The sequence below is a fragment of the Hyperolius riggenbachi genome, chromosome 4 (assembly GCF_040937935.1).
Source record: "Hyperolius riggenbachi isolate aHypRig1 chromosome 4, aHypRig1.pri, whole genome shotgun sequence".
Lineage (NCBI taxonomy): Eukaryota > Metazoa > Chordata > Amphibia > Anura > Hyperoliidae > Hyperolius > Hyperolius riggenbachi.
In genome coordinates this window covers 219,309,717-219,336,332 of record NC_090649.1, presented here as the reverse complement: position 1 = coordinate 219,336,332, position 26,616 = coordinate 219,309,717, and positions in this window count along the sequence as shown.

Genomic DNA, 26,616 nt, shown 5'->3' with positions numbered 1-26,616 from the left:
GCGATCGGCCGCGGGAGCGCGCGGTAGCGCGCATGGTTCCTGGACGTAGTTTCTACGTCCAGGAACCAAAATAGGTTAAAGTACTAGTTTGATTGTGATTATTTGTTATGACCTTCTGCTTGCCTGACCATTCTCCTGATTCCTGATTCTGTACTTCGCTATTCTGATACTCTGTTGCCAACCCCTGCCTGTTAATAAGCCTCCGCATCTGTCTCCTGATTCTGTACCTTGTCTCTCTGATACTCTGTTGCCGAAACCTGCCTGTTGATTAGACTCCGTATCTGTCTCCTAATACTGTACTTTATCTGTCAGTGTGTTAATGACCTGGCTTGTCCGACCTCGAGAACTGACCTTACTGTTAGAGGCGGTTCCCAGACTTGTTAGTGACACCCCCTCCTTGGTGTCACTCACGTTCTGTCCTTCCTTCTTTTAGCCTGACTCCTCCCCCGGGAGAGTCCAGGTTACGGAAGGAACTTGCATTTGTGCAGTACTCCTTACTGCACTGAACTTGCTTCTGAGGCGTAGCCCTCAAAGTATTTACTGTTGCACCAAACACTCTTACTCTACTCAGGTGTCCAGAGGTTAGAGATATATTTGATTATCGGTGATACTGCAGATCATCTATAATCGGGTATATATCTGCATTCCTGGTGATACTGCAGATCACCAGTAATCAGACCCTCTCTGTGTTACATCGATCGTTACAGAACGCCAGACCAAAAACAAGATGGACGCACGCACTGATCGTCTGGGCGCACTTACCACTTCGGTGGATAACATCAATGAAGTGCTGGGCAGTCACAAAGCATTAATTGATGCTCTATCAGGGTCTGTACAAACCCTCCAGACGGCTGTGGATGAGGTGCGATCCCCTCCTAGCATTGACATACGTATGCCTGTACCTGAAAGATTTTCTGGCCACAGATCTGACTTTTCGAAATTTTAGGAGTAGAGTGTTATCTTATTTTGAGTTGAGACCCCGATCTTTGGGGACCGAGACCCAAAGGGTCAAATTTATTAAAACCTTGTTATCCGGCGACTCTCAGACATGGGCGTACAGCTTGCCCACCGGAGACTTAGCCCTTACCTCTGTGGAGGAATTTTTTAAAGCCATGGCAGTAATTTACGATGATCCGGACCTTGCCTCGACTTCTGAGCGGAAGCTCAAGCTTTTGCATTAAGACAAAGGTCCGGTCGAAGATTATGCAGCTGAATTTAGGAGGTGGTCAGTTTCAGCCAGGTGGGACACTTATGCCCTGTTAGATTGTTTCTTGTCAGGGCTGTCCGATGAGGTCTCTGATCTGATGCTAGGTCAGCCTGAGCCCAGAACAGTTGATGAGGCCATCTCAGCGGCCATTCGAATCGACCACAGGCTGCGCTATCAAAAGCAGACCCGGGCTGGTCACCGTGTCAGAGTGGTGTCTTACGCTGCACCCCTAGTGACTCCACCTCCTCCTGTCTCACCTCCTCCTATCTTACCTCCACCCGAGCCGTTGCAGATTGGTCGGTCTAAACTGTCCCTGGTGGGGGCGCATGTGCGGCCTCAACGGAAGTAGATGTACTCCGTGTGAGCTCCGTGCCTGAACAGCAGAAAAGGGCAATAAATCACTACCTAAAGGGCCCCACAAGCCGCTACATTGCTGAGGACCACTCACCGTCATGTCCAGGAGGGCAAAGAAAGCGGAGAAAGCCGGAGAATCCGCCGCACAACCATCCATTGCTGAACTCCTCACCAAGAAGCAGCGGAAGGAGAAAGACAAGATGGCTGCGTCACCCGCCTCCAGCCAGGCCTCAGGCCATAGCTCGCCGGCACCACGTGAGTCACCCACCACCTCTTCCCCCTCGCAAGGGTCCCCACCAATCTCCAACTCTGTGCGGAGGTCTCCCCTCGCTCTCTCACCGGAGCAACAACCCCAGTCAGCATCCCCGCCAGACCGCAACCAGGCACCGGCGTCACCGCCTGCAAGCACTCGCCCGCCGCCCATAGCAGTACCCCAGAGACTTACTACACCCCCCAGCCAGCCGCAGGAGCATATGACAATACCCCAAACCGTACGAGAATCTAATGCGGAGCTCCTCGCTGAGTTCCAAATCATACTGCGCAATGAACTGGTAACGGCTATAGCTGGAGTCTCAACCCAGATACACGAGATCGGGGGCCGAGTAAACGACCTGGAACAGAGGGTGGATGCCTGTGCTGACGCCCTAAAGTCTGATAACACCAGACTCGACAACCAGGATGCCAAAATAGCCCTCTTAGAAGCACGCCTTGAAGATTATGAAAACAGAGCGAGGCGCTCAAATATCCGTATCTGAGGCCTACCAGAGAGTGTAGTGGACATCAAGGAAGCAGCCCTAACTCTCTTTACAACTCTTCTTCCGCAAACTGATCCCGCTGAATTCCGCCTCGACAGAATCCATAGGGCGCTTGGTAGGCCACGCAACCCCGACCTCCCTAGGGACGTTATCCTGAAATTCCATTACTTTGATGTCAAGGAAAGAGTTATGAATGCCGCACGGAACCTCACTAACCTACCAGGAGTTCCGCAATCAGTGTGCCTCTATGCGGACCTGTCTTCACTCACCCTGCAAAAGCGGAAAACCATGCGACCGATTGCACAGTCCCTTACCAGAGAGAACATCAGATACAGATGGACTTTTCCGTTCGGTTTGCAATTTCAAATAAATGGCATCTCCCATCATGCAAAATCCCTAAAGGAAGGAAGGCTGATATTGGAAGAAGCGGACATAAGGGTGGAGGCCCCGGATCCTACTCTGCAACAACATCTTCAGCCTCCCCCGCAAAGTCTCCCAAGACCGGAGAGAGAATGAAACACAGTACACAGAAGAAGACCCGCTGGAGCGGGCCCCTTGTCCACCCAGGATTCCTCCGTTCGAAGTCCGTGAGTTTCCAGAAACCTATCTTATAATGACTTTCCCTGTCTGAGCCCCAGGTCGCTCGTAAAGCCCAGTTAGAGGCCATCTTTGACATTGCTTGAACCTGAGAACAGCCCTTTTTTCTTCCTCCTGCCTTTTCTTATTTTTATACCTAGTACTCGATACTCACAGTCCCCCGAGTTTCGGGCCGTTATACTGCCAATGTGTACTCATCACACCTCAGCCTTTGTTTTTTGCCACTAATAACGCTCTAGGCAGGAGCTCCTGCAGACAACGCAGCCGAGTACTAAGTGCTCTGGTTAAAAGTCCGGAGGATATGCGTATAACGCACTTTCATTTGCTTAAATTGTTATCCTCACTACCTTCTAAATAACGTAACATATTTTGGGGCGAACCTCCTAACCGGCTTGGTCACCTGTGCCTTTGGGTTGAGGCCAGAGGGGCCCACCTGGGCCACTTATTTACCTCCCCACCCTTTTCTACGGGGGGCGGTGGCCCAGGTGTGCCCCCCGAGCTGAGGAAACCTGCGCAGAGGCCTCCTGGGAGGGTGGTTTACCCCTTATGAGTAACTATATTGAAGAACTTAACCCTCAACTGTTATATATATATATGTCTCTCCTACTGTTTCCCATGTTCCCGCACATGGACGGGCCCAGGGGCTCCCACGGGACAAAAGATGGTGGAAACCACACTCCGAGTTAGATAGCAAAGTGTTAAGAATGTTTACTAGTTTTAGAGTCCTACAGTTTTCATAGCCCTACTTGCAGCAATAAAAACCAGCCCTCTGCTGTTCAGGGTTCTCTTGCTGCACCAGCACCCTGTGGTATGTCAGAGGAAGGCACTAATAAGCCTACCCTCTCTCATCCCGACCCTAATAGGATTGTACCACCAATCCTAGAGATTACGTTCTCATATTCCATTCCCCCCCCCCCACGGTCGGCCCCACAATTTGTAACTAACATAATATGTATTCATTGTTTAGCATTGTTCTTCTATTATACCGATACCTTCGACTAACAAAGTCTTTCTAAAGGTAATATCATTTAATGCACGGGGTCTTAACTCCCCGCAAAAGAGGAGGAAGCTGTTCCACGACCTGAGCAGACACCACCCTGACATAGTATGTATACAGGAAACACACTTTTCCACGACCTCATGCCCAACCTATTTTCACAAAAATTACACAGCTAAATTCATAGCGAATGCCCCTAAAAAACACAGAGGGGTAATGATCCTAATACACAAAAACCTCCCTTTAGAAATAGCTAACATAGAAACTGATACCGCAGGTAGATACTAGGGATGCTCGGAAAATTCCGCGGAATTATAAATTCCGTGATTCCGGCCGGAATTAGGTTAATTCCGATAGTCAAATCGGAATTCCTATACCTCTCAAACGGAATTCCGCGGAAATTTTATAATTCCGACGGAATTTTCCGGAAACTCTCTCTCTCTCTCTCTCTCTCTCTCTCTCTCTCTCTCATGCAGTAGGGAATTGCAGATTTTCAAAACAGCTTATATACCATAGCTGGGATTTGAACCCAGAACCTAGTGTGTAGTAGGTATCTATCCACCAAATGAGAAGCTGCGATCACAATCCCGACCTCACTGCTGGGGCATAGGATTACCCAGATTCCCTCTTGAGCTTTATGCATACAAGCCCTCCATCCTGGGCAGCTAGCAGCAATAGCAACAGCAACAGCAATCACCTTTAGACACAAAGCGGAACTCGCATAGTGTAAAAAACTTTAAGATTTATTGCTACAATGCATAAAAGATCTGCGTACCAGATTGAAGATCAAGACAGGCGTTTCTCTATGTGTGCCAGCACCGCCGCGGTCGGATCTCCGCTGCACGCCACAGTCCCCGCTCTGCTCAATTCCCCCTTCCGTCCTGCGTGACTCCTAGCTCCGCCCTACGCGTTTCGTCATTCGACTCATCAGGGGCATGGAGTCACGCTGGATTAGGACGTTATTTGTATACCTCAGCGTACCCTCCCTCTTCCCCTATCTCCATGCCAGTGCCCACCCACCTCATGCATATTCATGCATCCCGCCCTATCCTATAATGGCAGGCAACGGGATCCCCGTTCAGTGCGAACACTACAGCAATATTCCCTCCCACCTCCCTCAATTGTTCCCCCACAACCCCCCTCACATATACCTTCAATTCATTAAACATTCTCATATTCTATCCTCCACGTATAGTTCAAAAATATCCAATTCCCTTGAGTAATCCCAGAACACCATCTAGTGATCTCTAATGAAAATAACCTCTAAACTTTTTTTCTTTTTTACTATTCCTTATCCTATAGCACCATCTAGTGACCTATAATATTAATAGCTTACACTCTTATTTTCTCTTTTGGATTTCTTATCCTCTAGCACCATCTAGTGACCCTTAAATGAATAGCCTTACATCCTTTTACTATTTCATTTCTTATCCAATACTACCCTCTAGTGGCAATTTCATTAATCAACCTACTATACTTTTATCATGTCTTATAACACCATCTAGTGGATTTTAGTTACATTACATCCCTCCAATATCCGTATATCCTATTACTCTACCTTCACCTCATTTAATTAGACCCCACCACTTAGTGATCTTATATATCATTAACAATATGTATTAAACACATGGAGGTCTCAAACATTTTCCTCCACACAATTCCAAAGCACACAATTTAGATCAAAAATTTATATAAAATGTTAAACATGCACAACGAAAATTTCATATAACACGTGATACAACCCCCCTACCTCCATCCCAATCCCAGAAGGAGACTTTTTAACTCTTTGGTACTTTTTTTTATAAAATTTTAGTACTTTTTTTAAAAATTACTAATAAAACAGTTAACATCTAGCTCCACATTCAATCCATATGGGTATGATGAATTTAACTTAAATATCCATTCAGTTTCCTTTTTTGATAATTCTTGCAGCCTATTGCACCCCCTCCAATTCGGTACCAACTTTTCAATGGCCGTAAATTTCATTTGTGAAGGGTCACAATTATGTTTTTTAGCAAAATGAGCAGAAACACTGTGATTCTTGTATCCTTTCTTGATATTATATACATGCTCATGCATACGTTCCTTCAATGTCCTAGTAGTTCTCCCAACATATTGTAAATCACAGCCACACTGTATAAGGTACACCACATGATGGCTATTGCAGGTTATACACTCTTTTATCCTATATTTTTTGTTTTTATCATTCACTGTTGAACAAAAACTTTTGACTATCTTGGGGTTCACCTCCCGGCAAGCGTAACAGTCTCTGCACGGGAAGTAACCCTCACTCTGCCAAGGAATCTGCCTCTGGACCGGGGGTTCAACACAACTAGGGACCAATTTGTCCTTCAAGTTAGGTGCTTTTTTGTATATAAATTTAGGGTTCTCTGGTAAGGCTCTCTGCAGGGTGGCATCCTGCATTAGTATATCCCAATTTCTCCGTATACTTTTTTCCAGCTGTTTATGCTGTAAATTAAAGGTGGTGATGAAAGCCACACCATCTTGTACCCTCCCATCCCTCCTACTTCCTCCATATAAAAGCTCCTCCCTCCCCATTTCAGACACCTCCCATTCTACTCTAGCAATATCTTCCCTGGAATAACCTTTATCTATAAATCTTTTCGTAAGGATGGGAACCTGTTCCCAATATTCCTGAATTGATGTACAATTTCTCCTAAGCCTTTGGTATTGGCCTTTAGGTATGGCCTTCAGCCATGTTCTATGATGGCAACTTTCCACTGGGACATACCCATTCCTATCAGTCTTCTTGAAGAAACACTTGCTCACCAATTTTGATTCCTTTTTATATATTTCCAAATCTAAAAACTGTATTCTGTCTACATCCATTTGTGCTTCAATTTTTATATTGGTGACCAGTCCATTGCATTCTTCAACGAAAGCACAAGCTGAGTCCAAGTCTCCATCCCATACTATGAAAAGGTCATCTATATGAAATTTTCGTTGTGCATGTTTAACATTTTATATAAATTTTTGATCTAAATTGTGTGCTTTGGAATTGTGTGGAGGAAAATGTTTGAGACCTCCATGTGTTTAATACATATTGTTAATGATATATAAGATCACTAAGTGGTGGGGTCTAATTAAATGAGGTGAAGGTAGAGTAATAGGATATACGGATATTGGAGGGATGTAATGTAACTAAAATCCACTAGATGGTGTTATAAGACATGATAAAAGTATAGTAGGTTGATTAATGAAATTGCCACTAGAGGGTAGTATTGGATAAGAAATGAAATAGTAAAAGGATGTAAGGCTATTCATTTAAGGGTCACTAGATGGTGCTAGAGGATAAGAAATCCAAAAGAGAAAATAAGAGTGTAAGCTATTAATATTATAGGTCACTAGATGGTGCTATAGGATAAGGAATAGTAAAAAAGAAAAAAAGTTTAGAGGTTATTTTCATTAGAGATCACTAGATGGTGTTCTGGGATTACTCAAGGGAATTGGATATTTTTGAACTATACGTGGAGGATAGAATATGAGAATGTTTAATGAATTGAAGGTATATGTGAGGGGGGTTGTGGGGGAACAATTGAGGGAGGTGGGAGGGAATATTGCTGTAGTGTTCACACTGAACGGGGATCCCGTTGCCTGCCATTATAGGATAGGGCGGGATGCATGAATATGCATGAGGTGGGTGGGCACTGGCATGGAGATAGGGGAAGAGGGAGGGTACGCTGAGGTATACAAATAACGTCCTAATCCAGCGTGACTCCATGCCCCTGATGAGTCGAATGACGAAACGCGTAGGGCGGAGCTAGGAGTCACGCAGGACGGAAGGGGGAATTGAGCAGAGCGGGGACTGTGGCGTGCAGCGGAGATCCGACCGCGGCGGTGCTGGCACACATAGAGAAACGCCTGTCTTGATCTTCAATCTGGTACGCAGATCTTTTATGCATTGTAGCAATAAATCTTAAAGTTTTTTACACTATGCGAGTTCAGCTTTGTGTCTAAAGGTGATTGCTGTTGCTGTTGCTATTGCTGCTAGCTGCCCAGGATGGAGGGCTTGTATGCATAAAGCTCAAGAGGGAATCTGGGTAATCCTATGCCCCAGCAGTGAGGTCGGGATTGTGATCGCAGCTTCTCATTTGGTGGATTGATTTGGATTGGAGAGTGTGTATACTCGAGCGAAGTGTGCGGATCCCCTATACAAAAAAACTGGTGACATTGGTGCTAAGTTTATAGTAATTGTTTATTGTGGAGCGCTGTCCTTTTCTCCTCTTCTAGGAGTGACACTTGTAGTAGGTATCTGTCTTACCCTCAAGACCATGACCCACACTACATGCTAAAGCTGCCGGTAGCATAAACCATACTTCCATTATGATCAATTCGATAGAAAAAGTAGCATGATTAAGGATTTGTACTTTTTGAAAAGCATGAAAAGACAGATACCTACTACACACTAGGTTCTGGGTTCAAATCCCAGCTATGGTATATAAATAAGCATGCTTTTCAAAAAGTACAAATCCTTAATCATGCTACTTTTTCTATCGAATTGATCATAATGGAAGTATGGTTTATGCTACCGGCAGCTTTAGCATGTAGTGTGGGTCATGGTCTCGAGGGTAAGACAGATACCCTGTTTTGAAAATCTGCAATTCCCTACTGCATGAGAGAGAGAGAGAGAGAGAGAGAGAGAGAGAGAGAGAGAGAGAGAGAGAGAGAGAGAGAGAGAGAGAGAGAGAGAGAGAGAGAGAGAGAGAGAGAGAGAGAGAGAGAGAGAGAGAGAGAGAGAGAGAGAGAGAGAGAGAGAGAGAGAGAGAGAGAGAGAGAGAGAGAGAGAGAGAGAGAGAGAGAGAGAGAGAGAGAGAGAGAGAGAGAGAGATTTTAAAAATTTTCCGACGGAATTCCGTGTAAATCGGAATTCCGCGGAACTGAGAGAGAGAGGTACGCTGTTATGCTGGCGCATTCACCTCATCAGTTCTTATGCACCTCCCGACAGGCCCTTAAGACCTTCCAACTCATCCAAAAGAAAATTTCTATCCAACCTAACACACTCTTCATCTGGTGTGGCGACTTTAACCTCACACTAAATGAAAAGTTGGACAAGTCCAAACCATCCCCAGACAAACTATCCAAAACACAAAGGAAACGCCTCCAAACCCTTATGGAGAATAATTTCCTAGTAGACGCCTGAAGGGAACTTCATGGCGACAAAAAGGGCTACACCCACTTTTCTGCAGCTCACCGCACCTACGCCAAAATTGATCACTTTCTGGTGACTACATCAATGGTCCCACACTTAACCTACCTTAGGCACATACCCACCCCTCTCTCCGATCATGATATACTCCTAGCCTGTTTTGATTTACACGCTGACGTTGCCAAACCTCGAGCATGGCGTCTAAATTAATCTTTACTCACTAATGCTAAATCACGGTCAGAAATATTATCTTGTCTTCAACAATATTTCTCTGAAAATGACCAGCCTGATACCTCCCCAGCCACGCTTTGGATGGCACACAAAGCCGTCATAAGGGGCAAATTTATCCAAATAGGGGCTCAAAAGAAAAGCAAAAGGTCTGAGGATATAGCCAACCTCTCGTAAAAATTACAGCATCTTAGATCCCTACATCAAATAGAGCACTCTAACTTTATATTGAAACAAATAAAAGATGTCGAGTTACAGATGCACATCCTCCTATCAGATAAAGTTGAAAAGGCTCTAGTCTGGACAAAAGCCATCTATTACAAATATGCAAACAAACCCGATAGTTGGTTAGCAGCTAAATTAAGAAACTCCCACAAGACCAACACAATTTACAAACTTAGAACCAATCAAGGCCAAATCACTAGCGACCCAAACAAAATTGTGCAGACCTTCCGTCACTTCTATAAATCCCTATACTCCGATACCACCCCACCCCAACATCAGAAAGTTTCCAACTTTCTGCACCAAATACATTTCCCTAGGCTGGCGGAGGCCCCCAAGAACATACTGAGTGCCCCTATAACCTCTGAAGAAATATACGCTGTGATTGGAAAACTCAAAAGTCGAAAAGCCCCAGGCCCTGACGGCCTAACGGCTATCTACTATAAAAAGTTTCAAGGTCTACTCTGCTCACACCTACAAGCCTTTTTAAATGCTATGAGGGAATCAGAGCTAACCCACCCAGAGTTCTTGGATGCCTTCATCACCTTAATCCCGAAACCCAACAGAGACCACCTCCAACCCAAGAATTACAGACCCATTTCCCTTCTTAATATAGATTATAAAATTTTCACCGCTATTTTGGCCCGTAGAATAAACAGTATCCTACCCTCCGTTGTCAAAAATGACCAAGTTGGCTTCATCCCTTTTAGACAAGCCACAGACAGCATCAGGAAAAATGTCGCTTTAATCACTCACGCAAATAGAACTAAAAGACCGCTTATGACTTTGACGTTAGACATCGAAAAAGCCTTCGATACGATCTCTTGGCCCTACATGTTTGATGTATTATCATATTTAGGCCTACCAGATCCCTATAAACATTGTCTCACTCAAATATACTCCTCCCCACACGCAACCCTCAAATTACCCGGATCCCCCAACGCCCCAATCTCAATACAAAGAGGGACAAGGCAAGGGTGCCCCTTATCTTCAGCCATCTTTGCAATTATCATAGAACCCCTAGCATCCTATCTTAGACAAAATACTTCAATCCAGGGCTATAAAATCTCAGGTGAAGAATTTAAACTTAGTCTGCTTGCGGATGACGTACTTCTTACAATCACTAACTGTAACGAACGGTGGAGCACAGAGAGGATCTGATCACCGGTGATCTGCAGTATCACTGGGAATACAGATATATACCAGATTATAAGTGATCTGCAGTATCACTGATAATCCGATATACCAGCTAACCTCTGTACACCCGAGTAGAGTGTAGTGATTGGTGTAACAGTAACACTTAGAGGACTAGGCCTCAGAGCAGTCTGGGAGGAGTCCAGCTGGCAGTAGGAAGGATTATCTGAGAGTGACACTCTGGAGGGAGTGTCACTAACAGGACGGGGAACCGCCTCTAATAGTAAGGTCGGTTCTCGAGGTCGGACAGGCCAGGTCGTAAACACACGGACAGATAAAGTACAGATTCAGAAGGCAGAGGCGGAGTCTAAGGTACAGGCAGGGTTCGGCAACAGGGTATCAGAAATATCGAGGTACAAAGTCAGGAGACAGAAGCAGAGTCTAAGAACGAGCCGGGGTTCGGCAACAGAGTATCAGAATGGCAGGGTACAAGATCAGAGTTCAGGAGGATAGGCAGGCAAAGGGTCATAACAGATAATCACAATCAAACTATTACTTTAGCTATCAACAGAATCTAGCTAAGTGTAGGATTACAGCTCGAGCTGGTCCCAGCACACTTAAGGATCTGACTAAGGGTCTGAGTGCTCCCACGTTGTGTTCGCAACGCCAGACAACCAGCAACTGAACAGCCGGCAGTATATATGCACAGGCCTCTCTCCAGCACCTCCCTAAGTGCTGGACCAATGAGGAGTGGAGCCAGAGTCAGCTGACCAGCCTGGTCAGCTGACTCACTTCTGACTGTCATATATGCTCTGCCTCAGTGCGCGCGCGCGTCACTCTCAATGCTGGTGGACTATGAGTCCCAGCCACACCAGCACTATCCCTAATGTCCGCATTCACCACCGCTCACGCGGCATGCGGCGGCTCCTCCACGCGGCGCCGCCATGCTGGATGCGGAAGCAGCCACCCTGCTCTGAGAGCAAGGGGCTGCTTTTCCGCGCTTCCTTACAGTACCCCCCGAGGAGTGGACTCTGGACAACTCCTACCAGGTTTCTCGGGATGTAAGGCGTGAAACTCCTTCTTTAATTCGTCCGCATGCATGCGGCTCCCAGGTACCCATTGTCTCTCCTCAATGCCATACCCTTTCCAATGCACTAGATATTGTACTGAGTTCTGCACAATGCGTGAATCTAAAATTCTCTCTACCTCGTATTCAGGTCGTTCATCTACCATCACAGGAGGAGGAGGAGTAGGGCCCACATGGACTGCTGGTTTGAGCAGGGATACGTGAAAGGACCTTACCCCACGCATGCTGGCGGGAAGATCAACGGAATACGTAACGTTGTTGATCTTCTTAGCAACCGAAAACGGACCCACAAACCTGGGACCCAGTTTATCTGAGGGCTGTCTCAGGGTCAAGTGACGTGTGGACACCCAGACCAAGTCTCCTGGCTGAAACCTCCACTCTAACGAGCGTCTCTTGTCAGCCTGACCCTTTTGACTCTGGAATGCCCTTTCCAAATTACTCTTCACCATCCCCCAGATGTCTTTAAATGCCCTCTGCCAGGTTTCCAGGGTAGGAAACGGAGACGAGACAACTGGCAAAGGGGAGAACTTGGGCGACCTCCCTGTCACGATCTGGAAGGGAGAAAAACCAGAAGAAGAACTCTTCAAATTATTTTGCGCAAATTCTGCAAAAGGCAGAAATTTGACCTAGTCATTCTGCGCCTCTGCAGCGTAGCATCTCAAAAACTTCTCTAATGACTGGTTGACCCTCTCCGTCTGACCATTGGTCTGTGGGTGGTAGCCTGACGAGAAGGATAGCTTCATGCCCATTAAGTGGCAAAATGCCCTCCAGAATCTAGAGATGAATTGGACTCCCCTATCAGACACTATGTTTTCCGGAATGCCATGCAGCCGGAAAATGTGGATGATGAATAGTTCGGCCAATTCCTGGGCCGAGGGGAGTCCTTTCAAGGGCACGAAATGGGCCATCTTGCTGAAGCGGTCGACTACGACCCAAATGACCGACATGCCTTCAGACCTGGGAAGCTCACCCACAAAATCCATGGACAAGTGGGTCCATGGTTCACTCGGGGCGGGCAAAGGCTGTAAGGTACAGACAGGTGCCAGCCGGGAGGGCTTACTTTTTGCACGTATTGCACATTCCCTAACAAACTCCTTGCAATCAACTGACAGAGAGGGCCACCAGGCACACCTGGCTACGAGATCTTGTGTTCTGGCTGCTCCGGGATGTCCAGCATTCTTATGCGCATTAAACATCTTCAAGATCTGGAGACGGAAGGGCAGGGGAATGAACATAACCCCTTCAGGCTTCCCTTCCGGGGTGTCCTGCTGGAAGGGGCTTAACGTCTCCTTCCAGTCTTCCCAAGTATCGGTTGCAGCCAGCACCAATTTCTGTGGAACAATGGTCTCAGGGACGGAGGGCTGTGCTGTCTCTGGCTCAAAGCACCTGGATAAAGCGTCTGCCTTAATGTTTTTGCTGCCTGGAGTGTAAGTAATTATGAATCTGAACCATGATAAAAATTTATTGCACGTACAATATTCTCCAGATAAAAACAGCATGAGTCCTGATGAGTCACGTACTGTGACAAAACTAGTCGGGCGGGACCCTAGACGGCGTGGAGTGCACAGCCAACAGCGGGGAAAACGCGGAAACTACACGGAAGGCTGACCGCGCGGCAGCCAGACCAGGTAGCTACACTTGGAGAGCCCTCCGGAGGCCACCAATACGGGGGAGAGCCCGTTGAAAAACTCATGCTGTTTTTATCTGGAGAATATTGTAAGTGCAATAAATTTTTAAGGCTTTTAGAAACCATACAGTATTACGCTATGTGAGATTTTTTGTTTGGAGGTAACATATCAGCATTATTGGATAAACATCAAGGATTGGCCTAGCCCACTAAAGATACAGATCGATAAGGTCGGGGGTGACCTGGGAAAAACCCCAAGGCGAGACTAAGACCTAACTGGGGGTCTTAGAAGAGGGTGAGTCCCTTTCCAATATTTGGTGTGGTGGCGGTGAGAACCATATTGGCAATATAAAAGAACTTTATGAAAGAGAGGTTTTCCTCCTTCAGAAGCAGGATTGTGTAGCGCTTAATATCAAACCTTAATTTGAACTGCCTACAAAAATATTGGCGCACTACCTGATTTATTTGTATACATTTGCGCATCTCAATTGTTGTGTGTGACTAGTGTTGGGCGAACAGTGTTCGCCACTGTTCGGGTTCTGCAGCCAGCCACTGCAGCAGCCACCACCGGTAATATTTAACTTTACGCCAACTTTTTTATGGGGAAGCGGGCAGAGGGGGGAGCGCTAGCGGAGGGGGTGGGGGGAATTTCCGACCCCCCCCCCGATCGGGGGCATGCTCCCCCCTTATGCCTGCGACCCCATAGGGGGGCCATATTGCGGCATGTTCGGGTCCCCATTGACTTGCATTGAGTTCGGGGTTCGGGCCGAACATGCCGAACATGCCCGAACCCGAACATCCAGGTGTTCGCCCATCACTATGTGTGACCTCAAAAATACACTTTTCCAACTTGGCGTACAGCATATTTTGTCTCAGTTTGTTCAGCACAAATTTGACATGGATCCTGTGTTCAGAGAGGTTGTCGGAGTAGATCAGAATATCGTCGAGGTACACCAGAACAAATCTGCCCAACACCTCTCTAAATACCTCATTAATTAACTCTTGGAAGACGGCTGGTGCATTACATAACCCGAAGGGCATCACTAAGTACTCGTAATGCCCGTCGGGTGTGTTGAAGGCTGTCTTCCACTCATCGCCCTTTCTAATGCGGACCAGGTTGTATGCACCCCTCAGATCCAACTTCGAGATGATCTTACCTCTCGTGACCTGTGTGAATAAATCATCTATCAGAGGTAACGGATAGCGATTCTTCACGGTGATCTTATTCAGGCCACGGTAATCAATGCAGGGTCGCAGGCCTCTGTCTTTCTTTTTAACAAAAAAGAACCCTGCCCCGGCAGGTGACCGGGACGGGCGAATGAAGCCCTTGGCCAAATTCTCACTGATATATTCTTGCATGGCCAATTTTTCGGGCCCAGATAAATTGTACAGATGACCCCGGGGGGGCATACAACCTCAACGGAGATCAATGGGACAGTCGAAAGGGCGATGTGGGGGCAATTTATCAGCGGCTTTGGGACAGAACACGTCAGAATATTCAGAGTACGGTTCTGGTACACCCTTCACCTGAACCCTGGTTTGACCCAAGGTCAGGTTCCCTAAACATTGTTGGAAACAGCGGGGTGACCAGGCTGTTAACTGACCAGTGGCCCAATCGATTTGTGGTAAATGAATCTGTAACCACGGCATGCCTAGGATGATAGTGGAGGTGGACATGTGTAAAACAAAAAACTGTAGGTGTTCCTCATGCAGTACCCCTATAGTGACCTTCACCTCTGGAGTCTGTGACAGGGGACGATTCCGTTGCAGGGGAGAATCGTCCACTGCCGTGACTTGAATGGAAGGTGTCACGGGTGTGAGAGGAATACCCAATTTCTGAGCAAATTCATGGTCCATAAAATTAGCCGCTGAACCAGAATCAATAAAAGCCTCAGTGGCTACAGACTTATTCTCCCATGCAATGGTACAAGGGAGAAGCAACCTTTTCTCCTTAAGGGGTGAGAATTGTGTGCCTAGGGTGTCACCCCCCACTACTGCTAGGCAAGCTCGTTTCCCGGCTTGTTGGGGCAATTTCGTACCCTATGCCCCCCTTCACCACAATACAGACACAGCTGTTCAGTCATTCTCCGTCTTCGCTCCACCTGGGTCAGCTTCGACCGACCGATCTGCATCGGCTCGGGAGGAGGCAAGACTGGAGAAGATGAGACAGAAGAAGATGCAGTAACTAGAGGTGCAGCCGAAGGTGCCGCGTAGGATGTTAACCTAACACGCTGACTGCCCCTAGTCTGTCTCTGATGGCGCAGCCTGTGGTCAATTCGGATGGCCGATGAAATGGCCTCATCGACTGTCTTGGGTTCGGGCTGGCTCAACATCAAGTCGGAGACCTCATCCGATAACCCAGAGAGAAAGCGGTCTAACAGGGCATAGGTGTCCCACCTGGCCGTAACTGACCACCTTCTAAATTCGGCTGCATAATCTTCGACTGGACCCTTGCCTTGCCGTAAAAGCTTGAGCTTCCGCTCAGAGGTCGCGGCAAGGTCTGGGTCATCGTAAATTACTGCCATGGCTTTAAAAAATTCCTCTACAGAGGTAAGAGCTGTGTCTCCGGGGGCAGGCTATACGCCCAGGTCTGGGAGTCACCGGACAGTAAAGTTTTGATAAACATGACTCTCTGGGCCTCAGTACCAGAGGATCGTGGTCTCAGTTCAAAATATGATAACACTATACTCCTAAAATTGCGGAAATCAGATCTGTGGCCAGAAAACCGTTCGGGAACGGGCATACGTATGTCCACACTAGGAGGGGATCGCACCTCATCCACTGACGTCTGGAGGGTTTGTACCGACCCTGACAGAGCCTCAATCAATGCTTTGTGTTCACCCAACACTCGATTGACATTCTCCACCGAAGTGGCAAGTTCCCCCAGAGGACCAGTGCGTGCGTCCATTTTGTTTTAGGTCTGGCGTTCTGTAACGAACGGTGGAGCACAGAGAGGATCTGATTACCGGTGATCTGCAGTATCACTGGGAATACAGATATATACCAGATTATAAGTGATCTGCAGTATCACCGATAATCCGATATACCAGCTAACCTCTGTACACCCGAGTAGAGTGTGGTGATTGGTGTAACAGTAACACTTAGAGGACTAGGCCTCAGAGCAGTAAGGAGTACTGCACGGATTCCTTCCGAAGACCTGAACTCTCCAAAGCGGGAGGAGTCCAGCTGACAGTAGGAAGGATTATCTGAGAGTGACACTCTGGAGGGAGTGTCACTAACAGGACGGGGAACCGCCTCTAATAGTAAGGTCGGTTCTCGAGGTCGGACAAGCCAGGTCGTAAACACACGGACAGATAAAGTACAGATTCAGAAGGCAGAGGCGGAGTCTAAGGTACAGGCAGGGTTCGGCAACAGGGTATCAGAAATATCGAGGTACAAAGTCAGGAGGCAGAAGCAGAGTCTAAGAACGAGCCGGGGTTCGGCAACAGAGTATCAGAATGGCAGGGTACAAGATCAGAGTTCAGGAGGATAGTCAGGCAGGCAAAGGGTCATAACAGATAATCACAATCAAACTAGTACTTTAGCTATCAACAGAATCTAGCTAAGTGTAGGATTAAAGCTCCAGCTGGTCCCGGCACACTTAAGGATCTGACTAAGGGTTTGAGTGCTCCCACGTTGTGTTCGCAACGCCAGACAACCAGCAACTGAACAGCAGGCAGTATATATACACAGGCCTCTCTCCAGCACCTCCCTAAGTGCTGGACCAATGAGGAGTGGAGCCAGAGTCAGCTGACCAGCCTTGTCAGCTGACTCACTTCTGACTGTCATATATGCTCTGCCTCAGTGCGCACGCGTGCGTCACTCTCAATGCTGGTGGACTATGAGTCCCAGCCACACCAGCACTATCCCTAATGTCCGCCGCGGGAGCTGCCGCACTGTACGCAGCGGCCTCTCCGCGTTCACCACCGCTCACGCGGCATGCGGCGGCTCCTCCACGTGGCGCCGCCATGCTGGATGCGGAAGCAGCCGCCCTGCTCTGAGAGCAAGGGGCTGCTTTTCCGCGCTTCCTTACACTAACCCTCACATATCAATCCCCAACCTAATGAAAGCATTAAAATTCTTCGAAGAGTTCTCTGGTTTAAAACTTAATTACGAAAAATCAGAGGCAATGTACTGTAACTACACAAAAGCCCAGGCCCTAGCTATCTCCAATCAGCACAACTTTCAACATCGCAAACACTATACACAATATCTAGGAATTAAACTCACTAATGACTACACTCAACTATACACTAAGAACTATGTGCCCCTATATAGGGATCTGGTCGCCTTGCTCAGGTCGTGGAATAAGTTTAACATCTCATGGTCGGGAAGGATTGCGAGTGTGAAAATGACCCTCCTTCCCAAAATCTTATATTACTTTAGGGTTCTCCCAACTCCAATCAAAAAACCTGACCTATTGCTACTCCAGAAAGAAATAGTCAAATTCATATGGGCTGATAAAAAGCCTCGAATTTCTCGTAAGATACTTTACTGGCACAAGAGGGAAGGAGGCCTATCTGTACCTAACCTCCAATTATACTACAAAGCAGCTCAACTCGCAATCCTCCCGACCATCTATAGTGAAGATCACGCTCCCAGATGGGTTTTCTTAGAAAACCTTCTTATCACCCCCTTCACGTGGAAAGGCCTACTATGGTCCTATACTAAAGATATAAGTTCAGTGCGAGATAATTCCATTATAACCTATAACACACTGAAACTATGGAGATCAATTAGACTCCAGATCCCTATCCAATCTAACCCCTCCATATTAACTGAAATCAAATCTAACCCTGACTTCCCTGAAGGCCACCAGGCATCGTCATTTTCATGGTGGTCTACAGAATCTAACCCCACAATTAGGGCCTACTTAGCTAGGGGAACGATCCCCACATGGAACCAATTGATAGACATCACGAAGCCCAGGACCTCAGCCTGGCTCAATGTACGACAATTATACCACTTCATTTCGAAGTTAGCCAAGCTGGGCTCTTTCATCCAACCTACGCGTTTTGAAAGCATATGTATGCACGACCCGATGCAGAAAAGTGTGCTTTCATACCTTTACTCTATGCTTAATGCCCCACCATCTAATTATACGCACCAGTACCAAAAACAATGGGAGTCAGATCTTCACACCCAATTTGATGATGATGACCTCCAATAGTAAGGTCGGTTCTCGAGGTCGGACAAGCCAGGTCGTTAACACACGGACAGATAAGGTACAAATACAGAAGGCAGAGGCGGAGTCTAGGTACAGGCAGGGTTCGGCAACAGGGTATCAGATGTATCGAGGTACAAGGTCAGGAGGCAGAAACAGGGTCTAAGGACGAGACGGGGTTCGGCAACAGAGTATCAGAAATATCGAGGTACAAGATCAGAGTTCAGGAGGATAGTCAGGCAGGCAAAGGGTCAATGCCTGGAGACCCTATCTAGGGGAAGCCTGCAAGCCACAAACATGGAAGTCTCCTTGCGTTTGCTTCACCGCACGTATCTAGTACCCCATAGATTACACCAAATTGACCCTACAAAAAGCCCTCTTTGTTTTAGAGGCTGTAAAGTCACGGGTACTATGTATCATATATGGTTTTCATGCCCAAAGGTCTCCCGCCTCTGGGGAAGGATCCGTCATCTACTTAACAAAATAATCTCTAAGCCTATCACACTTGATCCGAGAATTCTCCTTCTAGGCTATAAACCAAAATCACTGAAATATGCCCAGCACAAATTAGCCCAATTTATAATCTCTGCAACAAAGACGCACATTGCTGCTAACTGGAATTCACCCCACCTTGCATACCTACAAATACTTGAAAGAATAAACCATATAATGACTTTGTAACGATCGGTGAAGCACAGAGAGGATCTGATTACCGGTGATCTGCAGTATCACGGGGAATACAGATGTATACCAGATTATAAGTGATCTGCAGTATCACCGATAATCCGATATACCAGTTAACCTCTGTTCACCTGAGTAGAGTGTAGTGTTTGGGTGTAAAAGTAACACTTAGAGGACTAGGCCTCAGTGCAGTAAGGAGTACTGCACGGATTCCTTCCGAAGACCTGAACCCTCCAAGGCGGGAGGAGTCAGGCTGACAGTAGGAAGGATTGTCTGAAAGTGACACTCTGGAGGAAGTGTCACTAACAGGACGGGGAACCGCCTCCAATAGTAAGGTCGGTTCTCGAGGTCGGACAAGCCAGGTCGTTAACACACGGACAGATAAGGTACAAATACAGAAGGCAGAGGCGGAGTCTAGGTACAGGCAGGGTTCGGCAACAGGGTATCAGATGTATCGAGGTACAAGGTCAGGAGGCAGAAACAGGGTCTAAGGACGAGACGGGGTTCGGCAACAGAGTATCAGAAATATCGAGGTACAAGATCAGAGTTCAGGAGGATAGTCAGGCAGGCAAAGGGTCATAACAGATAATCACAAACAAACTAGTACTTTAAGCTATCAACAGAATCTAGCTAAGTGTAGGATTACAGCTCAAGCTGGTCCCGGCACACTTACGGATCTGACTACAGGTCTGAGTGCTCCTACATATGTGATTGCACGCCAGACACAGGAGAAATGACCAGGCTCCAGTATATATACTCTGGGGCTGTCCAGTGCCACCCCTAAGTGCTAGACCAATGAGGTGTGGAGCCAGTGTCAGCTGACCAGCCTGGTCAGCTGACTCACCTCTGGCTACCACATAAGCCCTGCCTTAGTGCGCGCGCACGCGTCACACTAAGGCTAGAGGGACTACGAGTCCCATCCGCACCAGCACCGCTCTGCGGTGTGCCAGCAAGGGGGCCATGCACGCCAACCGCCGCGTCCAACGCGGTGGTTACTCCGCGCTCCGCCAAGCCCAGCATGGAGGCAGCCGCCCCACGCTGAGTGGAGGCGGCTGTCTCTCCGTGCTCCGCCATGCCATTATGGGAAGCAGCCGCCCCACGCTGAGTAGAGGCGGCTGCTTTCCCGCGAAGCCTCACAGTACCCCCAAACCCCCCCCCCCCACCCCCCCGAGGAGTGGACTCCGGACAACTCCTACCAGGTTTCTCGGGATGTAAGGCATGAAACTCCTTCCTTAATTCGTCTGCATGCATGCGACTCCCCGGTACCCACTGTCTCTCCTCAATGCCATACCCTCTCCAATGCACCAGATATTGTACCGAGTTCTGCACAATGCGCGAGTCAATTATTTTCTCTGCTTCGTACTCGGGTTGATCCTCTACCATCACAGGAGGAGGAGGAGTGGGACCCACATGAACTGCAGGTTTAAGTAGGGACACGTGAAAAGATCTTACGCCCCGCATGCTGGCCGGAAGATCAATGGCATAAGTGACGTTGTTGATTTTCTTAGTCACAGAAAATGGACCCACAAACCTGGGGCCCAGTTTGGCAGATGGCTGATTCAGGGTCAAGTAACGTGTGGACACCCAGACTAAATCCTCTGGCTGAAACTTCCATTCCATGGAACGTCTCTTGTCCGCTTGACCCTTTTGACTTTGGAACGCTTTCTGCAAATTCTCTTTAACAATTCCCCAATTGTCCCTGAGTGACCTCTGCCAATCCTCCAGTGCTAGAAACGGAGAAGAGGCAACTGGTAAAGGGGAGAATTTAGGCGACCTCCCTGTCACAAACTGGAACAGAGAAAAACCAGAAGAAGAACTCTTCAAATTATTCTGTGCGAATTCTGCAAAAGCCAGAAACTTTACCCAGTCATTCTGTGCCTCCGCAACGTAACATCTTAAGAACTGTTCTAAAGACTGATTAATCCGTTCAGTCTGCCCATTGGTCTGTGGGTGGTAGCCTGACGAGAAAGACAGCTTCATGCCCATTTGGTGGCAAAATGCCCTCCAGAATCTAGAGATGAATTGGACTCCCCGATCGGACACAATGTTTTCCGGAATGCCATGCAGCCGGAAAATGTGGACGATGAATAGGTCGGCCAATTCCTGGGCCGAGGGGAGTCCTTTCAAGGGCACGAAATGGGCCATTTTGCTGAAGCGGTCGACTACCACCCAAATGACCGACATGCCTTCAGACCTGGGGAGCTCACCCACAAAATCCATGGACAAGTGGGTCCATGGTTCACTCGAGGCGGGCAAAGGCTGTAAGGTACCAACAGGTGCCAGCCGGGAGGGTTTACTTTTAGCACATACCGCACATTCCCTGACATATTCCTTGCAGTCTGTTGCCATAGAAGGCCACCAAGCACACCTGGCAATCAGATCCTGCGTTCTGGCGGCACCAGGGTGACCAGCATTCTTATGGGCGTGAAACATTTGTAAAACCTGTAGATGAAAAGGCAGTGGAATAAACAAAACCCCCTCCGGTTTTCCCTCAGGGACATCCTGCTGAAAGGGACCCAGAACCTTTTTCCAATCCTCCCAGGTCTCTGTGGCTGCTAACACCAGCCTCTGCGGGATGATGGACTCAGGAGCGGTGGGCTGTGCTGTCTCTAATTCGAAACATCTGGACAGGGCATCTGCCTTGATGTTTTTGCTGCCTGGAGTGTACGTGATAATAAATCTGAACCTCGTAAAAAATAAAGACCAACGGGCCTGTCGGGGACTTCGTCTCTTAGCCCCCTCGATGTATTCCAAATTTTTGTGATCAGTATAAACCGTGATCGTATGTTCTGCCCCTTCTAACCAGTGGCGCCATTCTTCAAATGCCAATTTAATGGCCAGAAGTTCCCGGTTGCCTATGTCGTAGTTTTTCTCTACCGGTGAAAACCTACGGGAAAAATAAGCGCATGGATGCAATCTGCCCTGCAACCCTGACTGCTGAGACAGCACCTCCCCTACCCCAACCTCCGAAGCGTCAACCTTCACGCTTTTCCGCATTTCTTCACAGTACCCTCCCCCCCCCCGAGGAGTGGACTCCGGACAACTCCCACCAGGTTTCTCGGGATGTAAGGCATGAAATTCCCTCCCTAACTCGTCTGCATGCATGCGCGTCCCCGGTACCCATTGCCTCTCCTCAATGCCGTACCCTTTCCAATGTACAAGATATTGTACCGAGTTTTGTACAGTGCGTGAATCTAAAATCTTTTCCACCTCATATTCGGGTAGGGCATCTACCAACACAGGAGGAGGAGGAGTGGGACCAGGGGTCGAGTGGGGCGTGGGCGCGGGTGGACGACGTCCACCTGCTTCTTTCAGAGAGTGGACGACGTCCACCCTAGCATATGTGGAGGGAGAGAGCGCAAAGAGAAGAGGGATCGGTGGGCACAGCGGGGAAGGGGGGACGTTCCCCCCTTCACTCACCTTGGGGATCCCTCTTCCTCCTCCCCCCCCCCCCCCCCCGAACTAAAGTTTGCGGGCGGCTGGCAGCAGGCGGGAGTCGGGACTTACCTCCATCTCGTTCCAAGCGCCGAGTAAGTAGTGATGTCTGGTTCATTTGAGCCAGTTCTTTCCTGTGAGTTGAATGATCCGGCTCATCACACTGAACCGAATCAGTTCAGTGGGTGAGACTGGAACTGCAGCTGCACACTGTGTGCAGCTGCAGTTCCTGTCTCATCCACTGAACTGATTCGGTTCAGTGTAATGAGCCGGATCACTAAACTCAAAGGAAAGAACCCGCTTAAATGAACCGGACATCGCTACTTACCCAGCGTTTGGAACAAGGAAGGAGGTAAGTCCTGCCGCTGCCAGCCACCTGCAAACTTTAGTTCTGGAGGGGGAGAGGGAGGAAGGGGGAGCCCTGAGGGGGGGAGGAGACGTTCCTCGCTGTGCCCACCAATCCCTCTTCTCTGCGTTGCCTCCCCTCCTTGTGGGGAGTCTGGGGACATCTGGCTATCTATTCTGGAGGCACCTATACACCTCGCTATACTGGGGGCACCTACAGACCTGGCTACATATACTGGGGACACCAATACACCTGGCTACATATACTGAGCACATCTATACACCTGGCCACCTTTTCTGGGGACATTATACACCTGGCTACCTATTCTAGGGACAACTATACTTATGGCTACTTATACTGGGGACACCTATAGACCTGGCTACCTATGCTGGGGGGTACCTATTTTGGGGGAACTGCTGTCAGATAATCTGTATTTTTGAGGAACCGCTGTTAACAGATTAAGTGTATTTTGGGGAACAGCTGCCAGATTATGTGTATGTTAAGGGAACGGCTGCTGCCAGATTACGCATATTTTGGGGAACTGCTGCCATATTGTGTATGTTTGGGGGACCACTGCTGCCAGATTATATGTATTTTGGGTGTTGCGTGTATTTTGGGTGATCCGTTGCCAGGTTTCACGTATTTTGGGGAACTGCTTCTACATTGTGTGTATGTTGGGGGAACTGCTGCTGCCAGATTGTTTATTTTGGGGGAACCACATCCATATTATCTGTATTTTGGAGAAACTTCTGCCAGATTACGTGTCTTTTTGGTGAAATGCTGTCAGATTACATCCAATTTTGGGGATACTCTACGGCAGAGCTCAAACTTCCCCGGCAGACCTTTTACATCACTGCTAAGGTCATGTATATTTGGCCCCACCCATGTCCACGCCCACAATATGCTTGACCACACCCATTTTTGGCGCGCCGCAGAGGGTTTTCGGGTGAGTCCACTCACCTCTTTTCCCAGGACTAGACCCCTGAGTGGGACCCACCTGGACTGCTGGTTTAAGAAGGGAAACGTGGAAGGATCTTACCCCCCGCATGCTGGTGGGAAGATCGACGGTATAAGTAACATCGTTGATCTTCCTGGCTACCGGGAATGGACCCACAAACCTGGGACCAAGCTTGTTAGAAGGTTGTCTCAGGGTCAAGTGACGTGTGGACACCCAGACCAAGTCTCCTGGTCGGAACCTCCACTCCAATGACCGTCTCTTGTCGGCTTGACCCTTTTGACTCAGAAAGGCCTTCTCCGGGTTACTTCTTACCGTCCCCCAAAGGTCCTTAAATTACCTTTGCCAGGCCTCCAGGGCTGGGAACGGATTCTTTACAATCTGCTGCCAAGGAAGGCCACCAGGCGCATCTGGCTACCAGATCCTGTGTTCTAGATGCCCCAGGATGCCCCGCATTCTTATGCGCATGGAACATCTTTAGAACCTGGAGGCGAAACGGGAGAGGAACGAACAGAACCCCTGTGGGCTTCCCTTCCGGGATGTCCTGCTGAAAGGGAATCAAAGTCTCCCTCCAATCCTCCCAAGTTTCAGTTGCTGCCAGTATCAACCTCTGGGGAACAATGGTCTCTGGAACGGAGGACTGTGCTGTCTCTGACTCGAAGCATCTGGATAAAGCATCCGCCTTAACATTCTTGCTACCCGGGGTGTACGTAATAATGAAACTGAACCTAGAGAAGAATACGACCATCAAGCCTGACGAGGGCTCAACCTCTTAGCCCCCTCGATGTACTCTAAGTTTTTGTGATCGGTGTAAACCGTGATGGTATGCTCAGCTCCCTCTAACCAATGTCGCCATTCCTCGAAAGTCAATTTAATGGCCAGGAGCTCCCTGTTGCCAATATCGTAATTCTTCTCTGCAGGGGAGAACCTACGAGAGAAGTAAGCACACGGGTGCATTCTACCCTGCAAGCCTGACCGCTGAGACAGCACAGCCCCCACCCCAACCTCGGAAGCATCCACCTCAACAATAAACAGGAAAGACGTATCCACATGTCTGAGGATGGGTGCTGAACAGAATAGGCCCTTCAGGGTGGCAAAAGCATGTAACGCCTCAGGAGACCAGTGAGTGGTATCTGCCCCTTTCTTAGTGAGACTGGTAAGGGGAGAAATGACCGTGGAGTACCCCTTTATGAACCTTCGATAATAGTTGGCGAAGCCAAGAAAGCGCTGAAGGGACTTCAAGCCAACCGGCTGCGGCCACTTCAGAACAGCGGAGACCTTGGCAGGATCCATAGACAGGCCCGTGGTGGAAATGATGTACCCCAGGAAAGCGACAGATGTTACCTCAAAAATTCACTTTTCAAGCTTTGCATACAAAGAGTTCTGCCTTAGCTGATTCAAAACAAACCTCACATGGTTCCTATGTTCAGAGAGGTTGTTGGAGAAGATAAGGATATCGTCTAGGTAGACTAGAACAAATCTCCCCAACACCTCCCTGAAGACCTCGTTAATGAGTTCCTGGAAAACGGCCGGGGCATTACATAGCCCGAAGGGCATCACCAGGTACTCATAATGCCCGTCTGGTGTATTAAAGGCCGTTTTCCACTCATCGCCCTTTCTTATGCGTATCAGGTTGTACGCGCCCCGCAAATCTAGTTTAGAAAAGATCTTGGCGTCGGTAATTTGTGTGAACAAATCGTCTATCAGCGGCAGCGGATAGCGATTTTTTACTGTAATTCTGTTAAGGCCGCGGTAATCAATGCAGGGTCGCAGGCCTCCGTCTTTCTTTTTAACAAAAAAGAAACCTGCCCCAGCAGGCGACCGGGACGGGCGAATGAAACCCTTGGTCAAGTTTTCACGGATGTAATCCTGCATGCCCAATTTTTCGGGCCCTGACAAATTGTACAAATGACCCCGGGGGGGTACACAACCTGAACGGAGATCGATGGGACAATCAAAAGGGCGATGTGGGGGTAATTTGTCAGCTGCCTTGGGACAGAACACATCGGAATATTCAGAGTACTGGTCTGGTACCCCTCCCACCTGAATTCTGGTTTGCCCCAATGTCAACTTTCCCAAACACCGTTGAAAACAACGAGGTGACCAAGTGGTTAACTGACCCGTGGCCCAGTCTATTTGAGGTGAATGGACTTGCAACCACGGCATGCCTAGGATGATAGTGGAGGTTGACATATGTAACGCAAAAAAGGTAATTGTTCCCAATGCAGTACCCCTATGGTGACCTTCACCTCCGGAGTCTGTGACAGAGCACGATTCCATTGCAGAGGGGAATCGTCTACTGCCGTGACCTGAATGGGGGATCTCACAGGGGTGAGGGGAATACCCAACTCCTGAGCAAACTCAAAGTTCATAAAATTCGCCGCTGAGCCAGAATCAATAAAAGCCTCAGTGGCCACAGACTTATTCTCCCATGTAATCGTACAGGGGAGAAGCAATTTTTTCTCTTTAAGGGGTGAAAATTGTGTGCCTAGGGTGTCACCCCCCACTACTCCTAGGCAAACTCGTTTCCCGACTTGTTAGGGCAGTTTCGCACCCAATGCCTGCTTCTGCACAGTATAGGGACAGTTGTTCCGTCATTCTCCGCCTTCGCTCCACCTGGGTCAGTCTTGATCGACCAATCTGCATTGGCTCGGGTGGAG